Raw genomic sequence first — 13,131 nt, forward strand, 5'->3', positions numbered from 1 at the left:
CACGAAATTTTGGGGCAGTACAGTAAATTTATACCAAATAAAAGATTATATACCTGATTTTAAGGTTTGTTATTTTCTATTGTTGATTAGCCATGAGTCCGCCACCCTCCTCATTTCTCACCTCTTCTCTTTCTTTCTCCACTACTTTTCTCTTTTCTCACCTCAGATCTCTTTCTCGCTTCTCGTGTCGTCTCTTCTCTTCTCTTGGGGGTGAGGGCTGGTCGAGGTGTGAGGTCGGGCTGGAATAGGTATGAGGTGGTGGTGGACGTTTTTTTATTTTTATAAAGCATTTTTCGATGGAATTATCCGCCGAAAGAAATTTCTGTCGATGCCTGAATTTCCGACGGAAAACTTGTTTCCAACGGAATTTCCATCGTAAATGTTGTTTTTTTCGGAAAATAAGTTTCTGACAACCATTTAACGATGGAATTCCGTCGGAAACGAGTTTTTCGACGGAAATAGGCTTTTTTCAACGGATTTAATCCATCGTAAATCAATTGTTTTCTTGTTGTGGTTGAGATCAACATCAACTACAGAATCAATTGCTTGAAAAGAATTCGAATTTAGCACATCATTTTTTTTGGAGCTTGAACTTTTTTTTATTTTAGATTGTAATAGTTTTTTTATGATGGAATCCATTGTTGATCAGAGAGAATTTATGATAAATATGGATTTTGGATGCAGGACGTTATGTTTCTCTTTTTAAATCAGTAGAAAATTCTCACATGTGACCAAATCTTGCATTAGCGTTAGTGTAAGTTGGTAGTATGTAAGTGTTTTTGTTCTTTAATTAAACCACTCATAATTAATTATTAAAATGAATCATTATTATCATCCTGAAGAGTGATGAAATCATGTTATTGTGTAGATGTTTAGTAAGGAAAAATATATTAATCATACTTTAAACATTTTGACATGTTTTCAAAAAAAATAATTAAGTACAAAAACAAGTAATATTTTAATCGACTGATAAGAGTCAACATGTCATATAACAATTTGATAACTTTCTCCCAATCGTATGAATGTTAAACAAAATCATTAGCTGTTTATTTTTTGAATAAAAGCGCACGAGCTTGTGGCACAAAAATCATCACACTTACACATGAATGTCACGGCTCAAATAATAATGGATGCGGAGAATGCTCGTAACAAGTCCTTCCTTTCTGCATTTAGCAAAACACAACGTGAAAATTGGATAACACCAATAAAATTACATATCGGATCATTTTATATATATATATATATATATTCTTTTTTTTTTTTGACAAAAGCAAATGGTAAACAACACTACTAGAACTAACTTGTTACATTAGTCCAACATTGCCTCGCAATATCATTTGCTCTTTGAACATGCTCTCTAGGAACTTTTAGGATTGTGCATTTATTGAACTCCGCCCCTATCTTTCTCAGCTCCTTGATTATCCAAATAATCGAGACCTCTTTCCCTTTCATATCTTGCAAATTATACAACAGGAAAGTCCCGATTTCTAAAGACTTCATGGTCCTGTATTGCTTGATTTATTAATTCCTTAACTCGGCTTGTCGCCCCATCCACATTTTTGAAGCATCTCTCATTCCTTGCTTTCCACAAACCCCAAAGCGTTGCAATGAACAACGGCACACGGGTACCATGCTTACCATCCTCACTATAGAAGAGCAGGATATAATGTTGGATCCATCTTTTCAAAGAGAAAGATCCATAAGAGTCAAGGCAAATGTTTAGGGATTCAGAATCCCAAACCTCTTTTGCCTGAGTGCAAAACCTAAAAAGATGTTGGCTATCCTCATTACTGGCTCTACAGTGATCACACACTGTATCAATTCGAACTCCCCTCTTAGCCAGATTTACTTTGACTGCTATCCCATCATGAAAGAGCTTCCATATAAAAATCTTCCATTTTGGTTGTAACTTCATTTTCCATAACAGCTTGACAAAGTCTTGATCCCTTTCTAAAAAAATTGACCTCTCTAACCCAAGATCCTTCGACGAGAAGTAGTACCCCGTTTTTATGGTATATCTTCCTGATGGATGGTATTTCCAGTATAGGAAATCATCCTCACTTCCCCTCGGGAGTTCCATTGCAAGTATATCTTTGGCTGAACCCCATTCCAAACACTCCCTTACCTTTCCGGCTTTCCAAGAAGTTGTTTCCCCTTCAATGAAGTCACTAACTTTCCAATTCAGAGCATTTCTCAATGTTTAACCTGATTTAACTAGGGGGACTTCCCCCTTAACCCTTGGCATGCTGATTGCCGAAATACTAGCTTCATTCCCCACCTTCCAAGCAAACCCGTCCTTGAAGACTCTGGTAGCCTGAAGGATACTAGCCCTTCCCATTGAAGGAATTCCTTTCCTTCTATAGGGCTTTGTGATGTTGCAAACTCCGCACTCTTGCATACCACGATAGACCTTAGATAGAAGAAGCTGAGGGTTGAGGTGCATCCTGGTGGCTTGTTTGAAGATAAGTGCATTGTTGAGGATTGATGACCCTCTAATCCTTAGACCTCCCATTTCCTTTAGGAGCTGCGTAATACTCCTACACACCCAATGTAAGCTTTTTTGACCATTTTTGGCCCACTAAAACCGAGTTATAAGCGAATCTAGTTTGTTAGCAATACTTTGAGGTAATTTCAGGCACTTCATGACATGAGCAGACATGCTTACCAGAACTGTATTCATGAGGAATAACTTTACCGATTGTGAAAGGTTTAAAGATGCCCATGAAGTAATTTTTTCAGACACTCTATCCACCAAGAACTGAAAATAAGGCCCTTTCTTTCCCTGGATGTCTATAGGAGCCCCGAGATGGATTCCTATATTACCTATCTCAGGCATTGACAAACCCTGTTTCACCTCTCCTTTCTCCTCAATTCCTAAGCTTGGGGAAAATTTTATCACTGACTTTTGGAGGTTAAGTTGTTGTCCAGAGGCTTTCCCAAATCTATGCAGAATGTCAGAAATACACCGGCAAGACTCTTTATTTACCTTAAATAAAAGCATTGCGTCATCTGCAAAAAAGAGATGAGAAACCGACAGAGCTCTTCTTGACACTTTCAAACCTTTTAACTGGTTGATATCCTCTGCCAAAGTTAGCATTCTTGAAAGAATGTCCATGCAGAAAATAAAAAGATAAGGAGACAAAGGATCCCCTTGTCTTAGACCGCATTTTGGAACAAAATGTCCCGAGACGTTCCTATTAATGACTATTTTGAAGCTTACCATTGAAAAGCAATGTGATAGCATCCTTATCCAATGGCTAGAAAACCCATAAGCCTGCAAGACCTTCATTAGAAAGAGCCAGTCCACTCTATCATATGCTTTAGACATGTTAATCTTAACAGCTGTGTTGTTCGACCCCTTTCTCGAATTAATTAAGTGCATGAGTTCATGGCTTAGGATGATGTTATCTTCCATGAATCTCCCCGGAATGAACGCATGCTGGTTTTCTGAAATTAGACTAGGCAAGATAGGCTTTAACCTATTAACTAAGCACTTTGAAATGCACTTGTAGATTTTATTACACAAGCTTATTGGTCGAAATTGAGTAGCCAACTCTGGAGTATTTACCTTAGGAATCATATCCTATCCTCTTCCGAGAGGGAAGGGATATCCAACTGAAGCAATAAAAGATCAATCTCTTCCCCCTTGTTATCCATTTGAATCGGGTTATAAATGCTTTTAATGGTACTTGAAATCAACCCTTCCACCTCCTTCACACCCTCTACCCATTCACCATTGTCATTTTTCAGTGTTGAAATTGTATGTTTTGTTTGTCTTTGCTTTACCCTCCTATACAAAGTAGACGTCGGGCAATCCCCAAAACGAACCCAATTTGTCTTCAACCTTTGTCTCCAGAAACTAAAGCCGATGTTGCTCTCATGGGTTAGAAGGTTTATACGCTGGATGTAGTTATCCCCTTCCTCTAACGAACTAATATTCAACCCTAATCCCTGGAGTTCAGTGGTTGTTTTCCTCCAATTTATACCCCAGATCTTTTTGTTATTCAAACACCAGTGTTGTATCCGGTCCCTTACCTTACCAAGCTTCCTCGATAACTGAAACATACTCGAACCCCTAACCTCTTCAACCAAAACCGTACTTACTATATCTTTCACCTCTGGGAACTTAAGGCACCAATTCTCAATCTGATAAGGCCTATTTGAAGAAGCAAGTTTTGGGTGATCGATATAAGTAATTGCTGCGTGGTCTGAGCACACTATTGGTTCATGAATGATTTTCCCATTTGGGGAGTGATTAAACCATTCCTCGGTTACATAGGCTCTGTCAAGCCTTTCAAGGATAAGCTCGTTCCTCTCTCTCTTATTACACCACGTAAATCTTGGTCCCGAGAATGGTATTTCTGTCACATTGCTACAAAATCTCCAATCTAGGAAAGCTTCAATTCCCCTTATTCGAACCGAACCCCCTAATTTATCACTTTCGCTTTCTAATTGATTGAAGTCCCCTATGACTAGTACATATTTGAACTCCTCCAAAAACCATTGAAGTTGTTCCCATACTAAACTTCTACATTCTACTTGAGGTTCTCCATACAAAAACAGCACATACTTTGAAATTCCATTTATATCAGAAATTTTACAAAGGATAAAGTTTTTTGATGCATAAAGACAATAAACAACATCACTAGACCATCCTAATACTAGAAGCCCCCCACTACTTCCCTCCGAGTTCCAACCAAAATGTGAAGTAGGGCATAAGAAGCTAAGTTTTGTCGCCGCTGAGTCAAAATCCATCTTTGTTTCCGAAATAAACAAGAACATAGGTAGTTTAGAACGAACGAGCCACACAATATAGGGAATTCTAGGGGACTGTGGATCATTGAGCCCCCTACAATTCCATGCAATTACATTCATAATCCCGAAGGGGGCTGATCTGGAGTAGCCTCCTCACCTCCTGAAGCAATTCTGGTTGAGTTAAAAACCGTCTGTTGAAGATCAACTTCCATATCCTCCCTGAAATCCCTGAAGACAGAGGTAACCTCCTCACTTTTCTGCCTCTTACATGACTTGGAAGATGATGACGAAATCTCCTGGACTCTCTTGTTTCTACCCCTCATTCTAAGATCACCGTCAATATCCACCCCGAACTCTCTTGCCATATCGGGGTCGGTTATGGCTTACGAAGCAAATTTGCTACCTGACTTCTTATCCTTGATCCAAATTGTAAACCCTCCCTTCTCAGACCACCTGTGTAACCTCTTAAGTCTCTTTCTTTCAACCCATTCAAAATCGGTCTCACTGTAACGAACCGAGTCACCATCGCAAGACATTGGCATATGACCAACGGCCTCCCTAATTCTTTTCCTGTTGTTAGCATTGTCATCATAGTTGAATAAATCTGTGAAATTAAAAGAACTTAGAAGCGATACCGATGTGTTTGGAGGGTCGAACTTCGTAAGAGGAAGGTTCGGCAGTCCTCCTAACTCCGAGGATGTCAATCGCAAGTATGGTGACGAAGTTGCTGTAATGGTCGGTGCATCTCCTTTATCTCCGCTCTCCTTGCTTCTAAAATACCCAGGGTTAGTATCGTGATGGCTTCTAGAATACTCGCATCCTCAGCACCTTCTTCCTGCCTATCCCTTTCATTCCTTCCCTGTACCCTGGTATCCTGCTCTCCCTCCCTTTGCACCTAGTTGACCAAGAAACCATCATCCTCAATAAATCCCCCTCTATTTTCAGTGCCATACGCATAACTTCTTTCCCCTCCAGCCTGAGCGAAAGCCATTTATGTGATTCCTAAAGTTTGAAATAGGGATCTTGGTGCACTACCTATCCCCTCCACACGAAGAACATTCGACGACTCTCCCACCTCGAAAGTAGACCCTATAAAGGAGGGTCTAGGCTCTGACTGAACAACGTTGAAAAAATTCATAGCCCTCGCTGTTATTGGTCTTATTGGCCTAGCACCCTCCTCCCCCACGTTGACCGTAATTTGTTCTCCTTCTTGTTGGCTATTTCTGATCTGATTGCCTCCCCTTCTTGGGCTGCTACTAGAGTTGTGCTGCGTGGCTTGTTGCACCATTTCCGCATATGGATCCCATTCCGGCCCGAAACGCCTCCTTGTTGAGTCTTTATTTCCCATAAAAAATTCCTCACTTCCCTCATTCTCTTGAGAAGATGAATAGTCTTCAAAATAGTGATTCCCCTCAAAGCTTCCACCATCCCTCTATGCTCTTCTATTCACATAGAATCCTCCCTGAATCTCGTGCTGGCGAAGATCCAAGGCAGTGTTCCTGTATTTGTACCAATCCGGTAACCCTCTTATCAAATTTGAATAGAAAGGGTACTCTTCTGGCCCATATAGCACTCTAACCCCGTCGGCTTCAACCTCGTCTAACCTTCTCCTAACCCTCCTTTTTGCCACTGCCCCATGAAGATTGCATCTAGAAGTCGTATGACCTACACAGCCACACATTTTGCAAAAACAAAAGATCCCTTCATATCTTAAATACACCCAAATCACCCTATTTCCCTCCAAAGGTATAAAGCACCCCGGGATTAAGGGGATAGAAAGATCAATTAGCACCCGTGCTCTAAGTTCTGCATGAGCAGGGAGCTCTTCCCCTTCGTGGTCCACTTCTTCAATGTAACCTACATGTCTTAGAATCTGGCTTGCCCAGCTAGGTGTAAGATAAGCTAACGGCAGACCATATATCCTAACCCACACTCTAGATAAGGAGAAGCTCATCTGATATGGTACTAGATCTTCCTGGTACCTTCTAAAATTGATGAGCCTTCCATCAAAGACAGATGTTCCAGCTTGAATTAGCCCCTCAATGTCAAGGATGTCCCTGCATTCGAAAAGAACGTAAGGTCCCGATCTGTGGATCCTTATCTCCCCTCTTCTGATCCACCTTATATTAACAATATGTTGAACATAGTGTTCTAACGGAGGGTTTAGACCAATGAACGATCCTATGACACTTGAGTTAAAATTTATGAAAGAATTTGCTACGCTAAAATTGTCAGGGGTTTGGATAAGAGGTCCCCCCCCCATATTTTGAATAGATTCATGAGGATTTCTATTATTCCTCATATTTAAACCACAACGCACCAAGACAAAAACAACAGAAAGAATGCTAATAAAGACAAGGAGAAAAATAAAGAAAGAAGTCAGAAAAACTAGAAAGACAAAAGGGGGAGATTTGTTGTTTGATACACTCTTCAAACCCTAAAAAGTCCTTGGTATTTATAGAACAATTTTGAGTTCTTGGAAGTTGTAATTTCTTGCGCATGGGGAGCAAAGATTGTTGCAATAAATTCGGACAATTAGGCTAGCCGCCTCTAGCTACTTTACTGCTCTATTGAATGAAGAAAATTAGTTCTTGGGTAGAGGGAATTGAGGAAGTTGAAGAACTCTATCCCTTTTCAGGGTTGGAAAGAGCAAAAGATAAACTAAAGGTTAATGCCTTTTGAGTTTAGCTAGGCAGAAGTAACAACCCCAAGAAATGATTATCTTGGAAGATGAAGCAGCTGTAAAATACTCACTCACGAACAAGATCCCTTGGGGGAAAAATCCCACTTAGGTGTTATGATTATACCTTTTGCTCTACCAAGCAACCAAGCCAGAGAGCTTGGAATCTGGGCCTCCTTGAAGGGGGTAAACCCTAACTGGGTCTAAGAAGCTCACTGTTCTAGTGAGAGAAACTCTCGTTCGAGAGAGAGAATGCTATCTTGTAGTTGTCGGATCATTTTATAATTGTATAAAAGATAACGTACAATCCACAGAAATAACTGTACAACGTTTATTTTTTGCACAAAACAAGATAAATTCATGATTGGATAACAGGGACATTTTTTAAATTTGTGATAAAGAATTTTTTTTTATTTTTTGCAAAAAATACTTATCAAAAAAGAAAATCTAGTACTGTCAAAATGATGTAGGGTACCTTACATGCATTTTTGAGCCAAAGAATGAAATGAGTGATTAGACCATTATTTTGGGTAATAATTATATAGACTTTGAGTAAATTAGTTTATAATATATTTAGAGTAAAGTTTTTTAATGGTTAATCAAATCTAATAAATAAGATAAGTTATCAAATATAAAGGGCAAGATTTAAATAATTATAGTATCTACCATTTTTATAATTATAGTTTTCTAATGAAGAACATCTCACCCGATTTATTTATTTATTTTTTTTTTTTAATCAATGTTAAAAAATATCCTTCAGTCAATATTACTCTAAGTTATGGTGTATTCTTATCCTATATAGAATAAGAATACAAAGATATTATTACACATGTGAATATGTGATAAATTAAATATACATTAGAAAATATCTACTAACAACAAAAATTGACTTCCTTAGTCTCTATGTTAGTCAGTTACAACATGTTCATTTATGCGCCTTAAATTTGGCCAAATAGCAAACCAAATTTTCTAAGTGGCAACACTCACGGAGTATGATGAACTATGAACTCCCCATAACCCTACCTACAATTAGCCAAGTTGGTTCCCGAAGAGTTGTGTAGTCGCGTGGATACTCCCTCTAGCTATTGTTTAAACTGCAATACAATTCTCTGAAATGAGCCCCCATCTTCTTACCACACAAATAAATAAAATAAAAAATAAATAAAAAATTAAATAAAATTTAAAAATATAAATAAATCAAATCAAATAAAAATTCTCTGAATATTATCATTTTTTAGATACAATAATAAACTACTAGCCCACCACTCCTATACTATATATGGACATGTTTTCTTCACCTAAAATAAGGAGATCTGACCTGATTATAACAAAAATTAATATGGTCTGATTTGAATTTTTATTATTTGTTCTAATCTGATCTGATTTATTAATTTGACTTAACTTTGACCACATTTTGATTCTAATCTATAAAGAAAAAGTATTAAATTGAATCTTGTTAGATTCGTCTCATCATGTACTTTTCAAATATGTAATTTTTTGTAATTATTTATACGCAATTAGAGATATTTAGCAATAAGTAGATGATTATAAATTAAAAGTCTTAATCTAATCTGATCTTAATGTTTTTTTGTCTAATCAGAATTTATTAAGATTAAGTAATAAGTATCTGAAGTAACTTGAAGAGAACAAGTCCTACATTGATATGAAGTAAATAGTAGTATTATTATGGAAAAATTGACACTAACAGTACTAATTATGGTTGATTTTCTTAAAAGGCTCAAACTATCGATAATTTTGAAGCGGTCATCTTAACTTTAGGGAAGTCCTACAAAACGGAATTAAACATATTTTTAATCGATTTGCACTACTAGAAAATAGGTCATTTTCGATGGAAAAATTCCGTCGGAAACACCCTGAATTCCGTCGGAAAACACTATTCCGACGGAAATTCCGTCGAAACGTGTTGTCGGAAGACCCTTTGTAGGAAAAACGACCATTTCCGTCGGAATAGTGTTTTCCGACTTCCAACGGAATTTTTTCGTCGGATGCGGTTTTCCGATACCGGAAAGTCCGTCGGAAATTTCCGATGGAATTCAAATCCGCCGGAAAATTCTGACGGAAATTCCGTCGGAAACTCCTGCAAAAAAAATAATAAAAAAAACAGGCACCACCCCACCAGCCCCAACCACCCTCATCCACCCACCGCTACACCTAACCCTTACCCTTACTCATCCACCACTACCCTCCTCCTTAACCCTTAGCCACCACCCACCACCACCGAAGCCTAACCCAGATTCACCAACCACGCACCACCACTGAAACCACCCACACACCACCACCGAAACCACCCACACCAGCCCCTAACCTTGATTCACCAACAACCACCATCGAAACCACCCACACACCACCTCACACACCACCACCGACACCACCTCACCAGAATTTAACCACATAAAAATATAAAATTAACCCCAAAAAAACACAAATGAGTCCAAAAATACGAAAATTAACACAATAAAACCGAAAAAAACCACAAAAAAATCGAAACCACCACCGGAATTTAACAAAAAAGAAAAAAAATTCCAAAAAAAAAAAACGAAAATTATCATAAAAAAACAACGAAAATTACCCAAATTAATTCAAAGAAATATATAATTATACAATTATTTAACAAAATTTACACATTAACATTACAATGACATCAACAATTAACCAAAATCAGAATTTAAAAGGAAAAAAAAGGCTAGATCTACAATCTAAGAAAATAAAACCGTGTTGTTGCGACGGAGGCTTTTGTAGTGTCGTTGTTGTGCGGTGTTGGTGGTTGTTGTTGATATCGGTGTTGGCGTTGATCTCGGTGTTGACGATGATCTTGGGTCTTCGTTGATGATTTTCGTTGATGGTGGCTAGGAGATCAAAGAGGAGAGTGAAAGGGGAGAACAGACCGAAGAGGAGAGTGAAAGATTGGAGAAGAGAAGAGGAAAGGAGAGGAATTTAGACTGAGAAGAGGAGAGAGAAAGGGAGGAGAAGAGAAGAGGAACAGAGAGGAGTAGAGTGAGAAGTCTGAGAGGAAAGAAGAAGAGAGGAGAGAGCAAGGGAAGAGAAGAATAGAAAGGCGGAAATGAGAGTAACCGATTTTTTAAGGGTTTTTTAAGTTTGTTTTTTTTTATTATTTAATTAAATTCCGACGGATTTTATTTCCGTCGAAACATTAATCCTCCACCATTCTAAACACCCACCCCCTCTATTTAGATCTTGTTCTCTCTTCACCCTAAAACAATACTTCCTCCATTCTTTTTTACTTGACCCGCTTTGTTTACCCTATTCAGCACCCCTTCTTTGACCGTCTTTTGTGAATTTTATGTAAGGAATATTCATATGGGATCTTGTTAAATTCGTCTCAAAAAGTACTATCATAATATGTAACTTTTATAATTTTTACCTATGGAGAATTAAATTTATTAATCGTTAAAGTTCTGCATTGGTAAGTGTGATAGATGAAACAGGTCAAGTAAAAAAGAACGGAGGAAGTAATATTCGGTAAAATGGACCAGCAAATATTCAACACCTTGCAATTTTAGCCTATTAATCCGGTCATAATAAATTATAGACTGTTTTAAGAAAGATCCTCTTAAAGTTAGGAATACCATGATTTAGAAGATAGTAGGAATCTGTTTAAAAAAAGGGTAATGCTATACATAGCCCTTATGGCTATATATAAGCATTGAATTTACTCTTGGAAAATGTATAAAGTTAGGAATTCATGACAAAAATACGTGCAAATCAGTGTAATTAGTGTGTTTTTGTCATGATTTTCTAAATTTAAACAATTTTCAAGAGTAAATTAAATGCTTATATGTAGCCCTTAGGGCTATGTATAGCATTTTCCTAAAAAAATGTCTATAGTTAGAACCCATGTGTTCAATTTTTCCTTTTATTAATGTAAAACAAATTTTGCATTCGTACACTTTGTACGGAGTAACATAATCGATTAACTCAACCACTTAAAACTTCACGCATTTAAAAAAAAAAAACATACTCAAATGGAGTAATTCACAAGGTCATGAATATGGCAGCCCCACCTCTTGATAGCAATACAAAACGAATTACGGAGTAGATAGCATTCGTGCAATAATTGAAGTTTTGATGCAATTGCCATTTTCCAACACCCTAAAAAAGGACCATTTTTTTCAACTTTCTCATACATTTATACGAAGTATCTCATTGCATTGCCTCTTTAATTAACTTAACATGGCTTCCTGCTACGATCACCACATTCTCATTTTCTCTTTTCTCCTCATCCATTACACCTCCACCACCACCACCTCCTCGGCCGTTTCCTGCCGTCCCAAATCGATAGCCCTCCCGGTCTCAAGGGAACCGTCCACCCTTCAACTCACAACCAAAGTCCTCCAAAAAACACCTCCAGTAACCGTACCCTTAACGCTCGACCTTGGTACTCCATTCATATGGGTTAGCTGCGGGAAACGCTATGTCTCCTCTACGTACCGCCCTGTTTCTTGTGGCTCTCCTCAATGCACTCTCGCCAACGCGAAAATTTGTAAGACTAACAACACATGCAGTACCTCCTCCCTAAACAACCCTGTAACAAACATCTACCCGCCCTCGGGCGGCGAGGTAGCTATTGATGTTATCAGTATCAACTCGATAAACGGATCAAACATGGGTAAACCAGTGACTGTGCCCGACTATCTCTTTGTTTAATCACCCATATCCTTGTTACAAGGCCTAGCGAAAGGAGTGTCCGGAATTTCTGGTCTTGGAAGGACTAATGTGTCCCTGCCTTCTCAACTCGCCTCCACTTTCGGTTCCTCTTGAAAATTTGCTCTTTGCCTATCTTCATTCCCTTCGGAAGACGGTGCCCTTATATTCGGGGACGAGCCTTATAACTTCGCCTCTGATATAGATGTCGAAGTAACCCTACCTTCGTACACTCATCTAGTCAGAAACCCGGTCCGACCCTCCGAGTATTACATCGGAGTTTCGGCACTCAGAATATCACAAGTAGGCGTACCAATTAACAAGTTCTTACTTTCTATAGATAGCAAAGGAAACGGTGGAACCATGCTAAGTGCTATTCATCCTTAGGAAACGACTATTTACAACGCTTTGATAACCAAATATGATAACCTACTCAAGACAAATTATAAGGCTAAAAGAGTTTTTCCTATCGCACCATTCGAGGCGTGCTACGATCCTTACACGTTACCATACACGAAAATCGGGCCTACTGTACCGGACATCAACCTAGTGTTGCCTAATGGGGTGGTTTGGCAAATGCAAGCCACGAACTCACTAGTGTACAGCAGCTTGGGCACGAATACGAGCGCCTATTGTCTTGGTTTTGTAGATGGTGGAAGTAATCCAAGGGCATCAATTATTGTAGGAGCGTATCAATTGGAAGATGTGTTGGTGCTATTTGATTTAGCTAAGTCTAGGCTTGGGTTTACCACTTCTTTGGTTCCTGATTGAATTAGATGCTCCGAGTTTAAATTTAATTCCGTAGTATGAATATTGTATAAGTCAAAAATGCGCAAAAGCAACAATGATGACTATTTGATCAATAAATTACTAGCCACTTATAGTGACTAGTACGAGACTGGTACATACTCATACTAATCGTTAATGTTTATCTGTACTCATCAATAATTCACATGGTATGTGTGGAAGTCGGCAATAATTATTCTTGCATGGATGATTCCTCACCTAACCAT

Source organism: Chenopodium quinoa, unplaced genomic scaffold (assembly GCF_001683475.1).
Source record: "Chenopodium quinoa cultivar QQ74 unplaced genomic scaffold, ASM168347v1, whole genome shotgun sequence".
In the NCBI taxonomy this organism is placed as follows: domain Eukaryota; kingdom Viridiplantae; phylum Streptophyta; class Magnoliopsida; order Caryophyllales; family Amaranthaceae; genus Chenopodium; species Chenopodium quinoa.